This window comes from Archocentrus centrarchus, chromosome 3 (assembly GCF_007364275.1).
Source record: "Archocentrus centrarchus isolate MPI-CPG fArcCen1 chromosome 3, fArcCen1, whole genome shotgun sequence".
Classification (NCBI taxonomy): Eukaryota; Metazoa; Chordata; class Actinopteri; order Cichliformes; family Cichlidae; genus Archocentrus; species Archocentrus centrarchus.
Window position 1 is genome coordinate 19,282,144 of NC_044348.1, and position 22,721 is coordinate 19,304,864.

Here is a 22,721-nt window from a genome sequence, read left to right on the forward strand (position 1 = left end):
CCCCAACCTGGAGCCAGGCCTGGGGAGGGAGCTCGAGGTAGAACATCTGGTGACCGGGCATTAGCCTGTGGTGCCCAGCCTGGTGCAGCCCAAAGAGACAACATGGGCTCACCCTCTGTAGGCCCACTGCAGGAGGCGACGTAGGGGTTGGGTGCAGTGTGTGTTGGGCGATGGCCAAGCTATCGAGACTGGCTGTGAAAGAGGATATAATGTGAAATAGTGTCAAAAGCTGCACTGAGATGAAGATGACAGAGCAGACCAAGCTGATTAAAACAACTCTTTTATCTGTCTTGTTTTTTTAAGATAACCATCATGCTCCACACTCACACATATGATCCTCAGTCCACTGGATTAAGATGGTGGCTTTGTTCTTTATTTACCTGTTGTCATGGTGAATCCTTGTATCATAGCCCCGTTGATGATAGCTTTCTTTCCTTACTCACGCACATGCTAACTCAGGGTGAACATACTCAGAGTTGATTGAACTAACTGTGATCAGCTGTTCTGGAACAGGAAACTCAGAGTTTGTTAAACCTGCTTCCTGGAATAGGGCCATGATCACCAATGTTAGGGTAAGTGAATCTAGGTAGAAATCAGTTACACTGATGAAAAAATTTCTGTCACAGTTGGATCTTCGAGATGATGTGAACATTTGAGTGAAGATGAGGCTGAAAGGATTTTAAGACTTGAAAACTGTACTAAATGTATTATAAAATGCAGCTTGCAGACAGTCTGTGTTCTGAACATTTTATGTTCAAATTTGTTCATAGATTGCCATTAAATAATGTCAACATTTTGAAATGTATAGTGTCTGAAAATTCACAGTATGAATTTTGACATACTTTCTCCTGGAATCACCTAAATCAGTCTCAGTGGGTTGACCCAGAACCAGATCCACCTGATATATGCTTTGTAACAGCTCAGCAAACCATGCCCGGGTTGACTTGCATGGCAGGACGGATCCCGGAAAATAGATGAGTATCACGGATTCATATGAAATAAGACCCAGATCCAGTTCAGGCTAAAGTTATTTCCCAGCTCATCCTGTCCAGATATGCTTACAATTACAAAAATATAATTTTTCCTGACACGATCTACATTCTTTATTTAAAATGGCTCATCTTCTCAAAACTATACTGAAATATTTAAAATCTATAAAAGCTGAGGCATTTCTTGTAACTTTTGCCTTTACTGATAAAATTTTACATTCATTAAAGATTTGGAAAGCTGCTCTACATTTTTTCAGCTAAATGTCACACTATCACTGAACTCTATTAATAGTTACTAGGAGAAACATCCCTGCTATGAATGTAAGAGAGCCACCATGTATTAGAGAAGCTGAGATTAGATCAGATTAGAAATGTTTAAACAGGGGAACGTTAAAGCAACGTGTTTCTGTCAATCTCATTACTCATTTTTATCCAGCAATGACAGAAATAATGAAATGGGGGGGGGGGGTTACATTCCATCAGTACATTCAGTTTTTAACTGTAGAATTATTGAAAAAAAATGAAACACAAACTGCAGCAAACAATTTATTAGCTCAACTGTCGAGGTGTTCCATCCCCACGATGAGGTCTGGGGGGTAATGTGGGGAGCAACAATAAATAAAATTGGGAAAAAAAGACCAAACTGGCAGTGAATGTCAAATTCTAATTTTTATTAAATAAAACAAAAACAAAAGGAAGGATCTCAACTCAAAAAGCTGGCAATGCCGCCATTAACCAAAAAAACTCAACAAGGAGACGACAACGCCACTATATCAATAAGAAAACTCAAAACAAAGAACTGGGGAAAGAAGCCCCAACACAAACTAACCTGCCCACAGTGAGCCAAGGGATATACTTCTACGGCCCACAAGCCCACGCTACTCACTAGGAGAAAATAACTAAGAATCCCTTGTCCACATGCCACTTGCAATGTCCACACTGATCTCAGACACCACTGGAGCTCTCCTTTCACAATTCCCTCCACCAGGTCGTGCACACGCTGGCTTTTATAATGTCTGGGGACGAAGGACACCTGGGTCCAGGAGAGAGAGAGAGTGTGAGAGAGGGAAATGGGAAAGTGAGAGTCAGCGCCTTCTTATACTTGATCACAAGATTGTAAGCCTGTGCCAGCAAGGCCTAACGCATCAGTCGCTAGTTATGGTTGTACATCCGATTAAGAAAAACCATAGATTGTGGTCCGTGAATACTGTGACTGGGGAAGAACTGGAGCCAACATGTACAGCAAAATGCTGCAGGGCCAGAAGTAGGGCCAATATCTCCTTCTCTATAGTGGAGTAGTTCAGCAGATGGTGTTTAAACTTGGTGGAAAATTAGCAAACAAGGTGGCACACATCCTCTTCTCCATCTTGTAGCCTTGGCTACAGGTCCACACTGTCCATAGCCTTGGCGTTGGTGTTGGCAGCATCTGTTTCACAAAAACTTTAATGTTGGCCATAACTCATGAATGATGTGACCAAGGATGTTCAAATTCACACCATAGATTCCTCTACTAAAAATCTGAGATGAGTTTGAATCTCAGTGACCTTGACCTAAGGATCAGGTCAGAGGTCAAGTTCCACAAAAGCTTTTAACGTGTTCACATTCACACCATAGTTAGTAAGTAAGTAAGTAAGGGGTCATTCACAATTATCAACATTTTCCAAAGTGTACAAAGTGTCCTCTTTTTCAGACCCCCTCTCCCCTTCACAAAAGTGTACAAAGATAAATATTGATCTTTTTTCATGATATTTAATTTCACCTGGTTCTTTGGTATTTTACTGCAACAGGAAGTATTAAAAACACATCCGGGTGTTGAAAAATTCTGTAAATCTTGGTATCAAATATACTCTTTCCTATCTATTAAAACATTGTATTGTTGCACTAATAAAAATTCATCCATCCATTGTGTTTCGCAGGTAGGGCTGCAAATAAAGATTATTTTGGTAGTCAAATAATCTGTCAATTATTTAATCGATTAGTTGATTAGTCAATGATTACCTCATCTGTTAAAGCCTGCCCACTTGTTAACATCACCATGTTGTCTCTTCTCACAATTAAAATAATTACCCATAAAAATATGAGTTTGAAACTAATCAAATGTATTTTTAACATTATTGTGACCATCACAATAAATATCAAATAAACAATGCATATTAAAGTGAATGCAATTTTTATTTTTAAATTAAAATATAATGTACAAATAGATAAAAATGGTCTCTGTCCAAAAGTTCAAATAAGGCTTCAAATTAAATCAAAAGGATTTTTTCATGCAACACAACTGAAAAGTTTACAGATGATTCAGTTCATGAAGAGGTTTACTATTCAGAATGAATGCTAATATTCATGCAAGAAAAAAAATATGAGACAGCTTAGCTGTATTATCCATTTTCTTCCTTCTATAAACAGAAGAAAATGGATGGATGGGTTTTAAAATATGATGCTTCGACGTTAAAATTCCATGTCGACTAATTTTTGTAGTCAATGTCATCGATTCGAAACGTTGCAGCCCTAGTCACGGGAGGGCTAGAGCCTATCCCAGCTGTCATAGGGCTTGAAGCAGGGTACACCCTGTAATGAACAAATGTACCTATATATTAGAATTTACAGGGTGCAATAAACTGATTTGAATTTTAATGTATGTAAAATGGACATGCTGCCACACTGTACACAGTGGCAGTGGAGCAATTTGTCATCTTGTGCCAAAAAGTGATTTTGGGTATTTACCAAAAAAAATTATTGCTGGTATTTATAATGTTGCAAATGACTTGTGGACCTATAATCTGCCAAGCATATCTCAAACGTTATGAATGATATCAATTCTTTTGAGTTATAAAGAACATTTCTGTCACATGGTAGAAGCCGCAATCAGTTTTTGGCAACACCGGCTGCCAGTGTTGCCAACTTAGTGACTTAGTCACTAGGCCTTTTCAGATCCTCCCTAGCAAATTTTTTTTTTTTTCCAAAAAGCGACTAGCAACAAATTTAGCGACTTTTTCCAGTGACATCAGCGACTTTTGGAGAGTTTTGGAGATATGCCAGTGTTGTGCCAAAAAGTGATTTCTGGTATTTGAAGAGTTTTAGTCAGGTTTCAGAATTCATCACAGTACAGAAACAGCATTAGTGAAGGTTTCAAATGATCTTCTCATGGCCTCTGACAGCGGACACATCTCTGTGCTTGTCCTGTTAGAACTCAGTGCAGCTTTTGAGACCATAATATTTTATTACAGAGATTAGAGCATGAAATAGGTATTAAAGGTACTGCATTGCAGTGGTTTGAATTGTATTTATCTTATAAAGTCCAATTTGTTCATGTAAATGGGGAGTCTTCTTCACACGCTAAGGTTAATTATGGAGCTCCACAGGGTTCTGTGCTAGGTCCAGTTTTATTTACAAAAGCTAATTCATGTATTTATTATTTCTAGGCTGGATTATTGTAATAAATTATTATCAGGCTGTCCTAAAAGCTCCCTGAAAAGCCTTCAGCTGATACAAAATGCTGCATCTAGAGTACTGACAGGGACTAGAAAGAGAGCATATTTCTCTTCATTGGCTCCCTGTTAAATCCAGAATTGAATTTAAAATTCTTCTTCTCACATACAAGGTCTTGAATAATCAGGCCCTAGCTTACCTTAGAGACCTCATACTACCGTATCACCCCAATAGAGCACTTCGCTCTAGACCGCTGGCTTACTCGTGGTTTCTAGGATACTTAAGAGTAGAATGGGAGGCAGAGGCTTCAGCTTTCAGGCCCTTCTTCTGTGGAACCAGCTTCCAGCTTGGATTCAGGAGACAGACACCCTCTCTATTTTTAAGATTAGGCTTAAAACTTTCCTTTACGATAAAGATCTAGATCTATAGCACTGGATAGATAGACAGATAGATGCTGTTCAAGCTAGACCGATCAAACTTCATACACTGACTACTATAACAGCATGTTGACCCCCTCTTTATGAATCCAGGCATTGGCACCCGCTTGGCGGTGCTGTTGTTTAATAAAAAACTGACTTGTGGGCAAATCCACTCTGGAGCGTATCACGGGTCCATCAGTAAACCACGTCTGACCTGTTTGTCTAGATTTTTATCTTCAGTTTTTGTCATCTACATTTTGCCCCTGTCAGGTTAAAACTGAATATCCATCCATCCATTTTCTTCCGCTTATCCTTTTCAGGACTGGAGCCAATTCCAGCTGTCATAGGGTGAGAGGTGATGTACACCCTGGACAGGTCACCAGCCTGTTGCAGGGCTAACTGAATAGATAGATTTAAATATCAAATGTAAAATTAGGATTCCAATTTGTAATCAAAATTCAAGTTGGGTACATAATAATGGTAAATTATACATTTTATATCAAACTTTTATTTTGTCTTTAATGATGAGAGTCACCCAAGTTGATTAAAGTGGGTCTTTTCTTCCTATGATGCTCAGCACTGACACATGTTTGTATTTCTCTGTCCACTGGATTAAATAGTGGCTCTACTCTTCATTTACCCATTGCCATGGTGAATCCTGGTACTGTATCAGAGCTCCGTTGAGGATAGCTTTCTTTCACTACTCATGCACTCGCATAACTCAAGGTGAACATACTCAGAGTTGATTAAACTAACTCATCAGCTGTTCTGTAACAGGAAACTCAGAGTTGCCTATCTCAGAGTTAATTAACTCAGTTTATTTTAAACTCAGAGATTGTTGAACAGGCTTCGTGTAATAGGAAGAGTTGGCCACAGCATAAATGAGTAAATAAATAGCTAGATATAACAAATGTTAGGGAAATAGATTACGTTTCATGTGTGAGATAGCTGTTCACTTGGATGAATTAACGATTAGCCACGCAGTTTGTTCACAGCTGCTAGCAAGGGATAGTGTATGGTGCTGCTTAAGGGGAAGGAGTTCTCCAAAATACATGACTGTATTTAATGGCTTTCCTGAATATTTATTTATTTATTTATTTTCAGCTTAATTGCTTCAGTAGTAATCAACAGCAGATTATCGAAACTCTGCCTTGAGTGTTTTTATTATTATCCCAAAATCACCACGCACCTCAGTTATATATAATACGAATATGCATATACAGTAGTGAGTTGCCAAGGAGTTGTCATATGGTAACCATACCCTCATGTGAACCATGCTGTATATTCTGTTTTGCTCTAAAAGTGATTTATAATGATGACTTTAATTTCTGGTATTGCTTATATTTTAATTGATCTGACACTTACAATGTGGGAAAATCCTGTATACACTTATAATGATCTGATAATGTTCAGCGCAACGTTTGCACTGGCGTGGAATGACTGGACTGAAGTGCTGTGTTTACTGACGTGTTTCGTACCGTGGTTTTGGTTGGAAAAAAATGTTATTGCTTCTGTTAAATTTGATGCATGTTATGATCGTGCACTTTTACAGTGGTACTGCATTGAATAAACAACCTAACAATTAACAGTATTTAAAATTACTTGCTAAATATAGTTAAAAAACAGAATAGCAAGTATTAGATTAAGTGGCACAGTGTGACATTGTTAAATGTAATGGACAGTGCAGTGCAGTAAATGTCTTGATAAATGGTAAATGGACTGGTACTTATATAGTGCTTTTCTACTCTGAGCACTCAAAGCACTTTTTTACTACAATCTCCATTCACCCAATCACACATAAGTTCATACACACCCTTTTTTCTATACATAAGCGCCTTGTTTAACATTTGATGCATCGAGGGCAACTTGAGGTTCAGTATCTTGCCCAAGGCTATTTTGACATGCAGACTGGAGAAAACTGGGTGTGAATCACTGACCTTCCTGAGCCACAGTTGCTGTGGTGTTAAATCTTGTGAGAGTGCAGAGTTTAAATTAACTGTTAATAGATAATTCCTGCTAGACAGATATGTTGCATTGTAAAGTGTTATAGCTAGAGGAATGAAAGTTTTCCTGTATCTGTTCTTGTGGCAGCAGAGCAAAATCAGTCTATTAGAGAAGGTGCTCAACTGCCTGTCCAGTAAGTGGTCATGATTATTTATGATGGAGAACAATGATTTCACATGCCTCATTGCCGTAACAGCTTGTCATTTGAGCAGTAATTTTTGCAACTAGATGAGTCACCCCCTATTTGCCAGTTTAAGGCAGTGATAAAATTACTTTTCATACTTGAAGACTAATTACATTTTTTATATAAAGTCTATGATTAAAAAGTGGGGAACCTGAAAATGTCTATCATTCAGTTGCATGACTTTTTTTTTTTTTACCATTCCTGGCTCGGTTTGTCAAAACATGTTGATTGCACACTTTTATATTGTAGCTTCAACAGATAATGAACAGATAATGAACAGATAATGCATAGATAGTCTGAATATTTTTTTATTGAATTTATGATTGATTTATGAATTTATTTCTTTATGAATAAAGAAAAACAAACATTTGCTCACCTATGATTTTTTTTTTTTGTATAGGGTTTGTAGTTTACTTAGCAGTATTGTGAGTATTTCAATTTAAACTAAAGGCAATGAATTATCAATAGTAATTGTACCTGAGTACCAAATTTCATTGCGACAGATGAAAAATTCAGTGAGATATGAATTAAAAATTTTGCCAGTGATGAGATTGGTATTTTGTAAATTTGTGATCATTCTTGGTCACCTTGACCTTTGACCTTGAAAATGAAATCCAATGTTTTTGGGCCCTTAAGGAATTTTTCAACAAAGTTTCATCAATTTTGGTTCAAAACTTTTTGAGTTAGGGATTTTATTTATTTTTTGAAAATTTTTGGTGACCTTGATCTTTGACTTCAAAGATGAAATCATATGTCCTTGGGCACCTAAGGAATATTTCCACAAAGTTTCATTAATTTTGGTTCTAAACTTTTTGACAACAGACAAACAAACAAGTGAAAAGATAACCTCCCTCCACCCACTGGTGGGTAAGGTAACAATAAAACATTGCCTGTAGCTGTGAAACACTGTATGTTGTTCTTTAGAATCAGCTATAATATATATATATTTTTTTCACTAATTTTTACATCTCACAAGTGCTTGTTAGATTTTGTTCAAACACTGAAAGCAATTCTAATTTTACCATAATAGGCATGAGGGCATAATTTAAACAGTTTAATCTTATGAAATACTGTCGCCTGTAAAGTTTATAAGATGGACAGTATTAGCAGGGTTTTTCCCCTGGCTCAGAATGGGTCTTTGAGTGGTGTCTATGGATGACTGTACATGTGATCTGTGTTAATGTCTGCAACATAGTGTGATAGCTTCAGTGATACCATGATTGTGATAGCTATATATCCATAAAACATGAAGGATGGATAATTTGTGTGGCTAGCCAGTGTACCCCTCCACATGAATCACCACTCTATTGTGGTAGAGATGTTTGTGTGCCCCAGTGATCCCACGGGTTATGTTTTTTTTGACCCCTGGTAGGGTTTCCCTGGGCAAATTGGTCCTTGGTGAGGCACAAGATGAAGAGCAATTCAGACGACCCCATGGAAGAACAATCAAGGGAACAGTTTACCCCACCCAGGATAGGGTTAGCAGGGCCCCCACCCTGGAGCCAGGGGCCTGAAGAGGAGGCCTTCCCTCTGTAGGGCCACCACACACAGGAGACATCTTATGGATCAGGTGCAGTGTGTGTTGGGCCCCATCCAAGGGCGGAAGCCCTGGTGGACCAATTCTCCACTATCGAGACTGGCTGCTGGGACATAGAACGTCCCAGCAGGCATAACAGTGGGGAGAAAGAACTCCCTTTTAACAGGAAGAGGCCTCCAGCACTACTGTGAAGAAAAGCAGTAAATGGAGAAGAATGCTCAGTTCATCAGGGCAAGTTTCCCAGCAGCATGAGCATAGCAGCACAACAAAGACATGGTTCAAGATCACATGATCAAGCCCTAATTATAAGCTTGATCAAAAAGGAAAGTTTTAAGCCATTTCTTAAAAGTAGAGAGGAGGTCTGGTTTCCCTGGTCCAAACTGGGAGCTAGTTGCACAGAGGGAGGGGTCTGATAGCTTTAGATTCTATTTCCTCTTCGAGATATGGAAATTCAAGGAAACTTCTAGAAATCAAAAGTAAACCTGCACTCTGAGAGCGAAGACCTCTGTCAGGAAGATATGATATAAAAAAGTCTTTAAGACATATTTAAGACTGTATGTAAGGTGAACGATTTTAAATTAAATTCTGGCTTCAACAAGAGAAGAGAAGCTAATATGGGAAAAATATCTCATTGTAGTACGTTTCTAGTATGCTAAAGGATAATCACTTCAAATACTCTTCTTATTGTGAGTGCATAAATCGTAACACATCATGTGACATAATCTGTCAAACATGGTGCAGGCAATGTTAGGGTCAGGATACATGCTCATGCATGCAGTAGTGACCCAATGAAACTGGGTCACTATTGAAAATTGAATTTAAGCTCAAAGTCTGTGCTTCAATTAGATTTTGATTATTTAAAATTAACTGTGGTGGTGTACAGAGGCAAAATAATATATAAAACTACTGACAGTGTCAAAATACTTACAGAACCTAATTCTATAATTTGACATTAAAAAAACACAATAAATGATCAAATCCTAAAATTGAAACCACAATATTTAGCCAAGGAATGAACAGATGAGTTATCAAATATTGGGGTTAAGCCTGACTAACTTTCTCTCACAAACATAGACCATTATTTTTTAATGCAGATGTACTGGAGCATCACAGATGAGATTAATATATAGATCAGCTGTGTTCTTCATACTGTCGAGTTTGCACAAAATATCTAATTTTAAGTTTTGGACTGTTTAGTTTTCTTGGTGATTAAAATATATAGAGAAAATAAACAAATGCTGTATGACTTTTCATTGACAGACTTCTGCTGTCTACATTGTGCAAAAATGTATATTTAAAAACAAAGCAGTATAAGAAACTACTAGAAAAATAAAATACTTTGAAATAAGTAGCTGGGAACAAATTTCAGTGAAGCTGAAATAATGAAAACTCTCTATAGAATGGAAATTGATCTTGAATGAACTATAAGAATTCTTGTTGCTCACTAGATGGCATCATTGTCTTACTCTAAAGTGAATGCCCCGTTCTCCCAGTTGTGTAACACTGGAGAAATACTGTGCTATGTTGGCCAAGTCAAACTTTAAATCTTTGTGTTGTTTCTAAAAAAGTTCTTTTAATGTGGAAGAAAAAAAAGGAGTTTTATTTGTCACTTATGAACAAAGGCTGCCTGTTATGTAAAGGGGTGACTCATAAGGAAACACCGCGCTGAGTCATAATGAAATCCTTTAGTAGGTTGTACCATCTGGGGTTAGTGTAAGATAAACCATTAACAACAAAGATGTCAGAAGTTCAAACTACATTAGCCTTTTTATCCTTACATGGCCTTTTTCAGAGAAAAGAATGACTTAATTAATGTTGGAGGTCATATTTAAACCTTACAAAGGCTTAAATGCTGACAACCCGTACTTAAAATGTCATTTTCCTCCCCTTCATTTTGTGAATGAGAAAGGAGTACTTTAGAATAGTTTTGAAAATATTATATTGAATATAAATAGCAGATTAGTATAACACTTTTGACCACTGACTAGTGAAGTGAATAGCTAATTATTTCTTCATCACTGCACCTGTTAGTGGTGGGATGTATTAGGGACCAAGGTGTGCATTTGTCCTCAGTGTTTGATTGTGTTAGAAGCAGTGTAAAATGGGAAGGATTTGAGCGAGTTTTTGACAAGAGCCAAATTGTGATGGCTGGGATGACTGGGTCAGAGCATCTCCAAAACCGCAGCTCTTGTGGGGTGTTCCCAGTCTGCAGTGGTCAGTGTCTATCAAAAGTGGTCCAAGGATGGTACAGTGGTGAACCAGCAACAGGGTCATGGGCAGCCCAAGGCTCACTGATGGCAAATCGAAGGCTGGCCCATGTTGTCCGATCAACAGACAAGCTACTGTTACTCAGATTGCTGAAAAGTTAATTACTAGTTCTGATAGAAAGGTGTTTGAATACACAGTGCATTACAGTTTTTTGCATATGGGACTGCATCACTGCAGACCAGTCAGGGTGCCTATCGCTTTGGCGCTTTGGGCTGTCCACCGCCCAAAGCGCCAACAATGGGCACACAAGCATCAAAACTGGACCACGGAGCAATGGAAGAAGGTGGCCTGGTCTGATGAATTACTTTTCTTTTACATCACATGGATGGCCAGGTGTGCGTCACTTTCCTGGGGACACCTTGCACCAGGATGCACTCCCTGAAATGTCTTCAGCTGATCCAAAATGCTGCAGCTAGAGTACTGACAGGGACTAGTTAGGGCTGGATCAGGTGACCCTGAACCATCCCTTAGTTATGCTGCTATAGGCCTAGGCTGCTGGGGGGGTTCCCACAATAGACTGTTTCTTTCATTCACCTTATTTACTTTGTTTATACTCCACTCTGCATTTAATCATTAATTGATATTAATCTCTGGCTCTCTTCCACAGCATGTCTTTTCTCTCCCCTCAGCCCAACCGTTTGCGGCAGATGACTGCCCCTCCCCTGAGCCTGGTCTGCTGGAGGTTTCTTCCTGTTAAAAGGGAGTTTTTCCTTTCCACTGTCGCCAATGCTTGCTCATAGGGGGTCGTTTTTGACTATTGGGCTTTCTCTGTATTATTGTAGGGTCTTACCCGCAATACAAAAGCGCCTTGAGGCGACTGTTTGTTGTGATTTGGCACTATATAAATAAAATTGAATTGAATTGAATTGAACTATGGTTTCATGAAATGGTATTCCCTGATGGCTGTGGCCTCTTTCAGCAGGATAGCAAAGCAAAGCAAAGCAACAAAGCCACAAAGCAAAAATGCTTTAGGAATGGTTTGAGGAGCACAGTGAGTTTGAGGTGTTGACTTGGCCTCCAAAGTCCACAGATTTCAATCCAATTGAGCATCTTGTGGGATGTACTGATCCATGGTAGCCTCACCTAGCAACTTACAGGAGCTAAAGGATCTGTTGCTAACATTTTGCCAGATAACCACAGGACACCTTCAGGAGTCTAGTGGAGTCCATGCCTTGAGCACATCAGGCTGTATTCGCATCAGAAGGGGGACCAACACAATATTACGCAATATCATAATGCTATCCTTGATCTGTGTATTATTTTCAACTGTATACAGGAATTTGGTTGTGAAATTAGTTTTTTTTGTGCAGTTGTGAAGTTTGCTGGTAAAGTCATCATCTGTTGCACTTTTAAGCTGCATTGAGTTTTTAATAGAAGTTCATGAGAGAATCACAGTATAAATTATTGTTCTGTATTCATAATTAACTATTTTTGAGCATTTCTGTAAACAAAATGAATTTGTTTTAGAATAAAAGTTGCATTTTGTCCTTCAGAAGGTTATCATGTGTACAGTCATGGTAAGAGAAAGTACAGAAGTAATTTTACAAATCAAGACATACTAAAAAATTATCTTGTTCTTACCATGTCTTAAAATTAGATAAATACAACCTCAAATGAACAACAACACATATTATACCATGTCATTATTTATTTAACAAAACTAAGTCAAAATGCCGAAGCAGTGTGTGAAAAACTTAGTACACCCAGCTTGTAGAACCAGCTTTAGCTTGAAATAATCATTTTCTTTGTGACTTTATCAGTCTCGCATATCATAGTGGAAGAATTCTGGCCCAATCTTTACATCTTTGCTTCAGTTCATGAGTGTTGTGGAGATTCGTTTTTGCATAGCTGTTGCTACTGCAACACCTTGACTTTTATTCTTCTGTTGTGGATTTGCTGGTGATTTTGGGGTCACTGTCCTGTAGCATTAGCCAATTTTGGCCAAGTTTTAGCTGTCACACAGATGGCCTCACATTTGACTCTAGAATACTTTAGTATAGAGAGGAGTTCATGATTAACTTAAGAACTGCAAGGTGCCCAGGTCCTGCGGCTGCAAAACAAGTCCAAATTATCACCACTCTACCACAGGTTGACAGTTGGTATGAGGTGTTTTTGCTCATATGATGTAGTTGGTTTTGCCAAAAGTGGCACTGTACATTAGGGCCAGCCGTCTCCACTTTGGTCCCGTCAGTCCAAAGAGCATTGTTCTCAGAAGTGGCGTGTTGCAGTTTTTGCAAACCTAAGCCATGCTGCCATATTCTTTTACAGAGAAAAGGCTTTCTTCTGGCATCAAACAAGCCATACTTGTGCAGTCCTTCCTAACTGTACTGAATTTTAACATGCTAATGGAGGCCTGTTGGGTGAATTTGCTAAGGACTTAGATTATTTTTATTAAGTCCTGATAACTGAAGCCTTAATGATGAAAGGTGCACTTGAGGCGACAGTTTATTGTGATTTAGGCGCTATATATATATATGCGCTAAATCCAATAACTGTCGCAATATATATATATATAGATATATATTATACATAAAATTGAATTGAAATTACTTTATTTTTACACTTGACTGTATGTCTGTAGGCACCCAGCATTCATAGAAATTTCACCTTTAAGTATAAATAAAGGTACTAAGCATAGACTGCATTACACTTTGTTCTTTTAGAATGATATAGTTGGGATGTATAATTGTTTTTATATAAACTACCAGATTTTACTGTAATGAAATTGTAACCAATATCATATTGCTTTGAGTCCCTTGGAAGATGAACTGCACCTTTAAAGGTAGTGTCCAACAGAGGGCAGGCAAGTGCTGCAAATTTCATGAGTAGCGTTCAGTGAGTTTCGTTATCTGTACACGTATATACAGCATAAATATCTATATTACATTATGTGCACTCAGCTTTGCATGTCTAGTACTTTAAAAAAAATAGGTTTAGTTTGAAGACCACTGTGTGGGAGTATTCTAAATCATATTGTAGTTGCTATTAATAATTGCTACTGGGTCACTTTAAATGTGACCTAAAAATAATCTATAATATTATAATTGCCTACTAAATAAAGTGATCCTCATTTCTAATTAGTCACCATTCTACTCTGAGTTTGGCTTTATGACATCCAGTTCACCTTTTGAGGTCCCTTACCGATTGTTAAGGATGAATTATTCGACTACAGTTAGCGTGATGTCAGTTGTACTTCCCGCCCAGTGCAGTGCTCTTCTGACAAGAGCAAGCTTACACTTCTCTCATGTTAAAATTTCCTATTTTAATCAAGTCACTTTGTGTTCATGCGCTTGTGTACCCAAACATAGGAAATGACACTTTCTCACATCCACCCAAGAGCAGCCATGCGTGACTGCACTTAGATAACCCGCACTAATGCAAGCATAGAAACTCACACAGAATAAACACTCGAGTACTTTCAGTCAAATGATAAATATGAATTATTTTTTCCTTTTATAGTTTTAATGTTTTTAATGCTTATTGAGAAATATTGACCGTGGACATTTTTAACAACAAATGCTGAATCCCTAAATTGAATGTTTTATTTTCCTCAGAGGAGAAAAAGTATTTTAATTATAAACTGCATTTCAATAAAGCAGTATCTGTTAGTGGTGTTTGTAAGGACTAATTTTACCTAAACTGAAAAAAAAGTTAAGTTACAGTGTAATTTGTGACTACCAGCCTTTGGTCAGGAATCAAACATTTTAATATATTCTCTTTGAATTGTCCACTACTTTATATACATATATTAAAGTTATGTTAGTTAACGGCTTAACTTAGAGGGATAATCTAGGCTGCAGTTGTCTGTTGTGTTGATGAATGCAATAGAAACAATGATCACTAAAGAGTGTCTTTGTTGAGGATGGAGAAATTTGCTGTCTTTGACTGTTTCATGCCAAAGTGTTTGTTTAGAATGAGATTTGTTTTCAGCACCAATTGTTCCATCTTTAACTTTTGCTCTGAAAACTGTTTCATCTCTGAGTGTAAATTTAGTTTAAATACCCTGATTTGATTTACAAGAGGGCCCTAGTGTAATGAGTTTATGTAGATCAAAGGGGGATGAGGAAGGAGCTGTGGACAATCAAAAATAGCATTTAAAAAAAAAAAACATGAAGAAAACGGTGTTCTTACAACAACAATAATGTTCTCACAACATGACGTATAAAATATTAGACATAATACAGCACAACTACACGATCAAACTGCTGCCATGTTTCCAGTAAAGTTCTAACTGATTTAATATTTTGTTAGGAATCTCATAAATTGTGCACAAGCTTGTTCAGTCAAACTAGTAAACCTTTGCTACAATAGTGCAACTTGTACAGCCTGATTAAAAAAGTAATTAAAAAATAAACAGAGTACTGAGCAGATAGGTTTATATAAGTTACTTTTTGATATATAATGAATTGTGATAATGCAAAATTTATAAAACATTGATTTATTTCTGTCATTTCAGGTTTCTTTTCAACCAAAACTATTACATGGTTTGCTATAATACAGTATGTGTTAAAGACTTGTGAGCTGGGCTTACAGAGCCTGTGCCTGTTCTAAACTGGGTGTTGACACATCTCACTATGGGGCTAGGAGTATTGATGGTTGTGATAAAGACATGTAATAATGTCATAAAGCAATAGAAGACAAGGAGCTGTAAGTGGAGAATGGCTTAAACAGGGTAACCGGTAATCATTCAGCAGGGTGAAAAATGACAAGGCCAATGTTAGCGGACAGAAATGGGGAATAAAACATGGGGCTCATGCAGGCTGAACAGACCAGAACAGGAGCAGGGCAGGGGGAGTAGAGGTGACCTGCTCTCAGAGGGGACAGGCCTGTCGCATTTTGTTATTACAACCAATAGGTCTCAATTTCACATGACAACCCCAAGTACTCATTTGGGCAGTGTCTGTATTATAAAGGTTGTAGGAGAGAGGGGAGGTGGGGTTCACGTCCCACTGGCTTTATCATACTTCCTAACTGAGTAACCTCTGTGATGAAGAATACTTTATGTGCATCTACTTTTCCTGACCTGCAGCAGAACCTGGTGTCTGTCATCCACTCATTTAAAGCTGGCTACAATAAATTTTAAATTTAGACATGCTTTTTAATTTATTTTTTATTGAAACTTAGTACTTAATCATTGTTTAATTATGAAAGTTGTACTTAAATTAAATTGAGTTCACTTCATGGAATACATATAGTTTCATACTATTGTGGCAGTGTGGCCTGTAGTTTGAGGGAGTGAAACCATTAAGTTTATCAGTAATAAAAAATGTCTGCACTTATGGATGAAGAAGTTTAGCTGGTGCTAATGAACCACAGATGTGGGTCTGATTAAAGATTACTGCCTACAATAGGTTGTCTGTGTACCAGCTTGTGGGCTATAGGATACTGATGTACACACGCAGAATTTCAGATCTGCTTTTAAACACATAATGATGTGATAACCTTTGAGACTCAGAAGCTTGAAAATTACATTCAGTTAAAATAAAATCTTTTGTCCCCTCTGCTCTTGAGTCAGTGTGGTTTAGATTATAAATATATAATCTAAATGGGAAAAAACAAGAATTGTCTTATAACTTGCCTTTACATTTATGTTGTCTTTAATCCAGTGGTAATTGACTATGAGTGTAGTGCAAACAGGAACTCACAATAGCTAATTCACCATAATTTTAATGATGCCAATTGGCTAAAAATGTAAAAACAAATACCAGTTAAGGAAAAACATGGACTGAAGTTGTGGTCCATGGTGTAACTTCAGGGTGTTTGTTGCACCTTTGTGCAAATGATGTACGGTGTGCACCCTCAGGTTTATGATTTGGGTGAATTGACTGAACTGATTGTCTTGTTTATTTTTTTTTAAAGTTATACCTCATCAACACGTGTTATGCCTACTACATTTGCGAGGTATAACAAATATGTGTAGTGCAATGCATTCCGCTCCAGCTGCGATCCTTGGGTGCTTTGTTTTGACACATTGTTGGTATGTAAGAGTACCAACAAGGCAGTTATCACACATGATGGTTTTATCATCATTTTCTTTTTAGCCTGTATCTAATATTATAATCAGGATTGCTCTTTTTCCTTGACTTGTATTGTTGTTTTGATTTGCAGTTTGTACTCTTGAAACAACAGTGACTAAGGTTGTACTTTGTTCTTTTTTTCTTTATTTTTTTTTCTTGATTTAAATAGAGAATTTAAAGTTGGATTATTAGTGGACATCATGTGCAGTTTCACTTAAACCACTCTTGTGCCTTCAACCTGTATGCAGATAAAAATGAAGGCATTCCCCTTCCAGAGCTGGGCGGGGTGCCCAGTATGCAGGAGTTTATCTGGCACATGTGTCCCTCCCTCCGTATTTCACTTCTGCTTCCACTCTCTCCTTCTGATAGCTTTATCACTGCGGAGGGGTCAGATGCTGACACCAGCATAAGGGCCGCTTAAATCGCTCTAAACAACATCTATCATGGACCCTATAAAATAAGCTTCATGGCACACAATACCCTGGCCTTGCGCTTGGAAACGGTCGTCTATCATATGGCTACTTGACTCCAGGAAGCTATTTTTGATGATATGTAGAGGATTCAGGAGAGGAAGGTTCTGATTTGGCCCTAATCAGTCTTTATGAGTAATTTTAGATACCAACTGTATGGGAGATCTATCACTTGTCAGGAGTGAGGTTTTGGAGGTGATAAATGGCACTTGCCTACAGTTCTGTTTATTGATCAGCAAGAAGCTTGATATCAGTAAACCTGTTCGGATAGCTAAAAAAATATTATAGAAAAGAAGCATCATTTTTTTTCGTTTTTCAAATTTCAAAGGCATAACATAGTGAAGAATTAGGTGCTTAAAGGGAGGGAAGGGGGATGCTAATTAACTTTGATTATTGGCTTAATATTATGACATGCAGACATGTTGCTGATACGGCTTAGAAAAACAGAAAACAAATGGTATGCAGGTGCTTGAAAACAGAGAGTATGCTGTTGTGGCCACTATATCAGAACAGTCCTGCAGGCTGTTCTGTAACCACTTGATTAATAGCTGAATGCTAACAGATTGCAGCAAATTGTTAGTTCAGTGAGGTCAGAAAAAAAGGAAAAGAAAGATAAACTGCTGGCTGTGATCTGACACAACTTCCTGGATTTCACAGTCCTCAGTGTATTAAACAAATGCTCTTATTATCTATGAATAGTGTATTAAGGTCTCCACATTCTAGTGGCAGTTGTGTTTAAGCGTTCTAGATGAGCCTTTCATTTTAAAGGTTAAACATTGCTATTAGCAGGGTGCTTGGGAGAGATATATCATTCAAATTAAGAGTGAAAATGAGCAGAATTTGATTGATAGGCATATTCATATATTCAGACTACGATTTATGGTGAACGTTATCATCCTCATAGATTCAGACATAAAATTCTTGTAATTTATAAGCTCCTTTAATTAAATTGTGTCCGATGTTAGATAATGTCATCATAATATTGCTACTAATTTTTTATCCTTGTACAATACAAAATTGTTGTAACTGACAAGCCCATTTAGTTTCTGCCCGCTCTTAACTAATGATATATCCTTGTACACTGCATAGTAAATATTTGGTGAGCAAGTGAAGATAATTAAAAACTAGTCTACACTTTATCTGTAGATATTGTGCTCCCCCCCTTTTTGTAGTTTTTGTGGCTTCTTGCTATTACAGTATGGCAAATAGCAGCGTGTACAGAAATGGATATCTTGAATCCCCCCCCCCTCCAAAAAAAACAATTATTGTGCTTGAGTGAATAAGTTGCTTCTGAAAAAAAATGTAAGAAGTCCACTGACATTTATGCTCAGGATAAATATTTTAATTACCACATTTCAAAATTAACTACGCAGGCTCAGGCTCTTGACTGAGGTTATAGACATAAGGACAAGGATCCCTGAATATAATCTTAAGTAGAAGAGCAAAATGTGCCTGGAAGAGCCAAAAAAAGAGAACAATCAATGACCCAGAAAAGAGGAATTATTGTCAAAGTCCATCACTTAATTTCTTTAAAAGCCTTTTTGAGAAGTCAGAACCGCTCAATGTGCATCCACTAAAGTTAACACTCTTGGTATGCCATACAATTTAATTATTAGGACATGATTCATTCAGTGAGTGGTCACCCATTCAGTGAGATCTTTTATGGGCCCAGTGTATTCTTTACAGCTCAAGAATCCTCCTTTTGGTCAGTAATCACTGAACTGTACAAATGTAATTTAGATACTTGATTGAGGAGGAGATTTCGCTAATTAAGAGTTTTTGTAGAGAGTATAATCATTCTGACTGGTTATTCATCAGGAACAATGTGATAATTAGTCCTCATGCAGTCTAAGTAAGAAAAGTAAAGTCTCTTAGAGGATGCTTTAGCATATATAATAACTAATCAGCATTTGCAAGCCTAGTGAGAGTGTGCATTTCTTTTCAAACTGCATATTAAAATTATATTAAAGATATAATGCACAGTGTTTTACTCATCACATGTATTTACATATACATGCCTATGCCACTCCCATGCATAAATTGGTCTTATTTAAAAAGACTATTAGATAAATGTGTGCAAATAATTTGCAAGTAAACTGACTAGAAGATGTTTTAGATTATGTGAAATGCAAGACCAACTGTCTCAAATTGTGCTTTGCGCCTTAAAACTGTTGAACCTGTATGATTTGTATAGCACTTTAAACATATGGTCTGTGTGTAATTGTGTATGATTGTGAGTGTAATACTGTATAATTTTGAATTTATTCAGGATCTATTTATGAACTGGGACTCTTTTACACATTTGGTTTTCCATCTTTTTACAGTGTTATTCTCTTAATAATCCTTACCGTGTACAGACCACAGACCACTATGGGCTTTTTGTCATAGGTTTATGTTTAATTCATGTACTAATAGCCTGAAATAACAGTGTGTGCTTTCAGTTTCCATTTTATTGGTGTTGACTTCCATATTTATGGTACTGAAACTTCCATAGGCTATATCAGGTTAGTATAGAAATGGGTTTATTAGTATCTTTAAGTACACTGTGTTCTCTTTAATTGTTGACTTTCAAGGAGGAAAAAGAAAATTCAGGAATTTTCATTTCATTATTAGTTTTCATTCATTTACTTGAGGTGAAAAGGTTTAGTACTTCTATTGACAGTACCAATATTAACATATTAACATTCAGCAATAGATGCATGAAAATAAAGTAAGACAAAAGTGTGAGTGCACTCACTAAATGACCTGTTCTAAGCCCTGTTAAACTGAAACTATACATTTCTGAATGGCATTTCAAATGAAGCCTGACCACTTCACAACTTCACATTGGATTTATGAACATCCATCCATCCATCCATCCATCCATCCATCCATCCATCCATCCATCCATCTTCTTCTGCTTATCTGGTTCAGGTCGCAGGGGCAACAGAGAAGTCCAGATTTTCCACACTCCAGTCACCACCTCCAGCTCATCTGGGGGACACCCGAGTCATTCCCAAGCCAGCCGAGAGATATAATCTCTCCGGTGAGTCCTGGGTCTGCCCCGGGACCTCCTCCCAGTGGGACATGCCCGGAACACCTCCTCCAGGAGGCGTTCAGGAGTCATCCTAGTCAGATGCCTGAACTACCTCAACTGGCTTCTTTCGATTTGGAGGAGTAGCGGCCCTACTCCTAGTCCCTCTCGAATGACCGAGCTCCTCACCCTATCTCTAAGGGAGATCACAGCCACCCTTCGAAGGAAACTAATTTCCGCCGCTTGTATCTGTGATCTCATTCTTTTGGCCACTATCCAAAGCTTGTGACCACTGTTGAGGGTGGGAACATAGATTGACCGGTAAATCAACAGTTTTGCTTTTATGCTCAGCTGTCCACCACAACAGACCGGTACAGTACAGCGCTCCACTCTCCCCACACTCGTGAACATGACCCCGAGACAGTTAAACTCCTCCACCTCCCAGACCCAGAGTGGGTGCTCCAGTCTCTCTATTGCAAAACAATTAGCCATTACAATATATTTTTCCATGGATAGTTCATATGAAAATTTTAATTATGCACATTGATATAGAGTAGTGAATGATCATTTAGTATTTAACAAAACATTCAAGAATGGATGGCTTAATCATTAGGTTTGCAAGACAGTGTTCTTTTTTGCACGATTTCGGACATTTTAGTTGATAAAATTTTTCTTGAGAATTATACCATATTTAAAGCGCAATTAAAAATGTGCTAATACTGGCAGTTGAATTTAGGACACATTAAAGCTAGTATATTTGGTTGTACTGCATTGCTGATTTGTGCCACAAAGTGGTGCCTCTTTCCTTTTTGTTGTTCTGAGGTAAAGAGTTGTACACAGACACTGATGGAGATTCTCATCATGTATGACTTTGAATGTAGTGCTGTAGAGACCCGGCATTAGACGGCTGATCGGCTAATCCTAAGTAGTGCTGTAGAGACCCGGCATTAGACGGCTGATCCTAAGTACTGTAGAACAAGGCACCACTGTGGAAGTCTCACTTCATGTACTCAGCAATGCTTGCCATGCTTATTTACTCTAGCTCTTTACTGACGTTACCACACAGTACTGGTTGTCCACTCAGATATCAAGCATCAAGATTTCTAATTTAATAGCGTTTGCCATCCCCACCAGTTCATGTAGAGCAGGGGTTCTCAAAAGTTTTGATGAGTGGCAAATTAGGAAGCTGACATGTGGTTGAGGGCTGCACATATCAAAGACTTTCATTGTTTGTTAATGTTACAAAGATTTAGTCTGCTATAATGGCTAAAAAAAGAGAGTTGAAGCTGAAGAAAATGCTCCTTTGATCTCAGCCTGCCCTGCTTTATACATACAGTACTGTGCAAAAGTCTTAAGCCACCCCTCATTTTGCAAGGAAAATGGGAAATAAGTGCAGCAACTTATTGAAATGTTCAAACATACATGGAAATACAGTATATAAGGCAAAATGTGTCTATATATATGTCTATATTTAGGATGACCACCTTTATTCCTCATCACAGCCTGAAATCTCTTAGGCAACTTTCTCGTAATTTCTTTAAGCAGGCTACAGGAATAGTACTCCAGGTTTCCTGGAGGATATTCAAAGCTTTTCTTTGGATGTTGGCTGCTTTTTGTTCTGTTCTCTATCAAGATGATCCCACACTGTTTCAATAATGTTGAGGTCTGGGCTCTGGGGAGGCCAAAAAAATGACTGATAGTGTTCCACTGTGTGTGTGTGTGTGTGTGTGTGTGTGTTTTAAATCCACATATACTTTTAATGCACTGGCAGTGTGTTTGGGATCACTGTGATGCTGAAAAATAAAACAGCTGCCATTCAGATGTTGTCCTGATGGTATTGCACTGTGGATCGAAATCTGATGGTATTTTTCTGTGTTAATAATTTCATCAGTTTTGACAAAATCTCCAACACCACTGACTGAAATGCAGCCCCAAACCATAACAGAGCCTCCACTGTGTTTTACAGATGGCTGCAGACACTCACGGTTTCACCTGACACACACCATGCCAAGATATGCCAAGTTTTCAACCGGTAGCTGTTTATAAATCATGCTAATACGTTTAAAAAACTAAATTGTGAGATTGATAAAGATGATGCGGCAAAAACTAAGAGGACTTTCTTTGGTGATTACTTCCATATGTCGGCTATGAACAAATTGTTAATTGTGTAAAAAAAAAAATTAGCACAATCCACAGTTGCTTATAAAAATGACTGGGCAACAGACACAGGATCAAGCGGTACATCTCTTTACTGCTTTGAGATAATTTACCTGCTTGTGAGCAAAATAAAGAATGAAGTAGCATCATTTTATATATACATATATATGTATGTATGATAAACTTTAATAGTCACTGCAGCATTTTAAAGAAAACTGCAGCATTCATTGAACG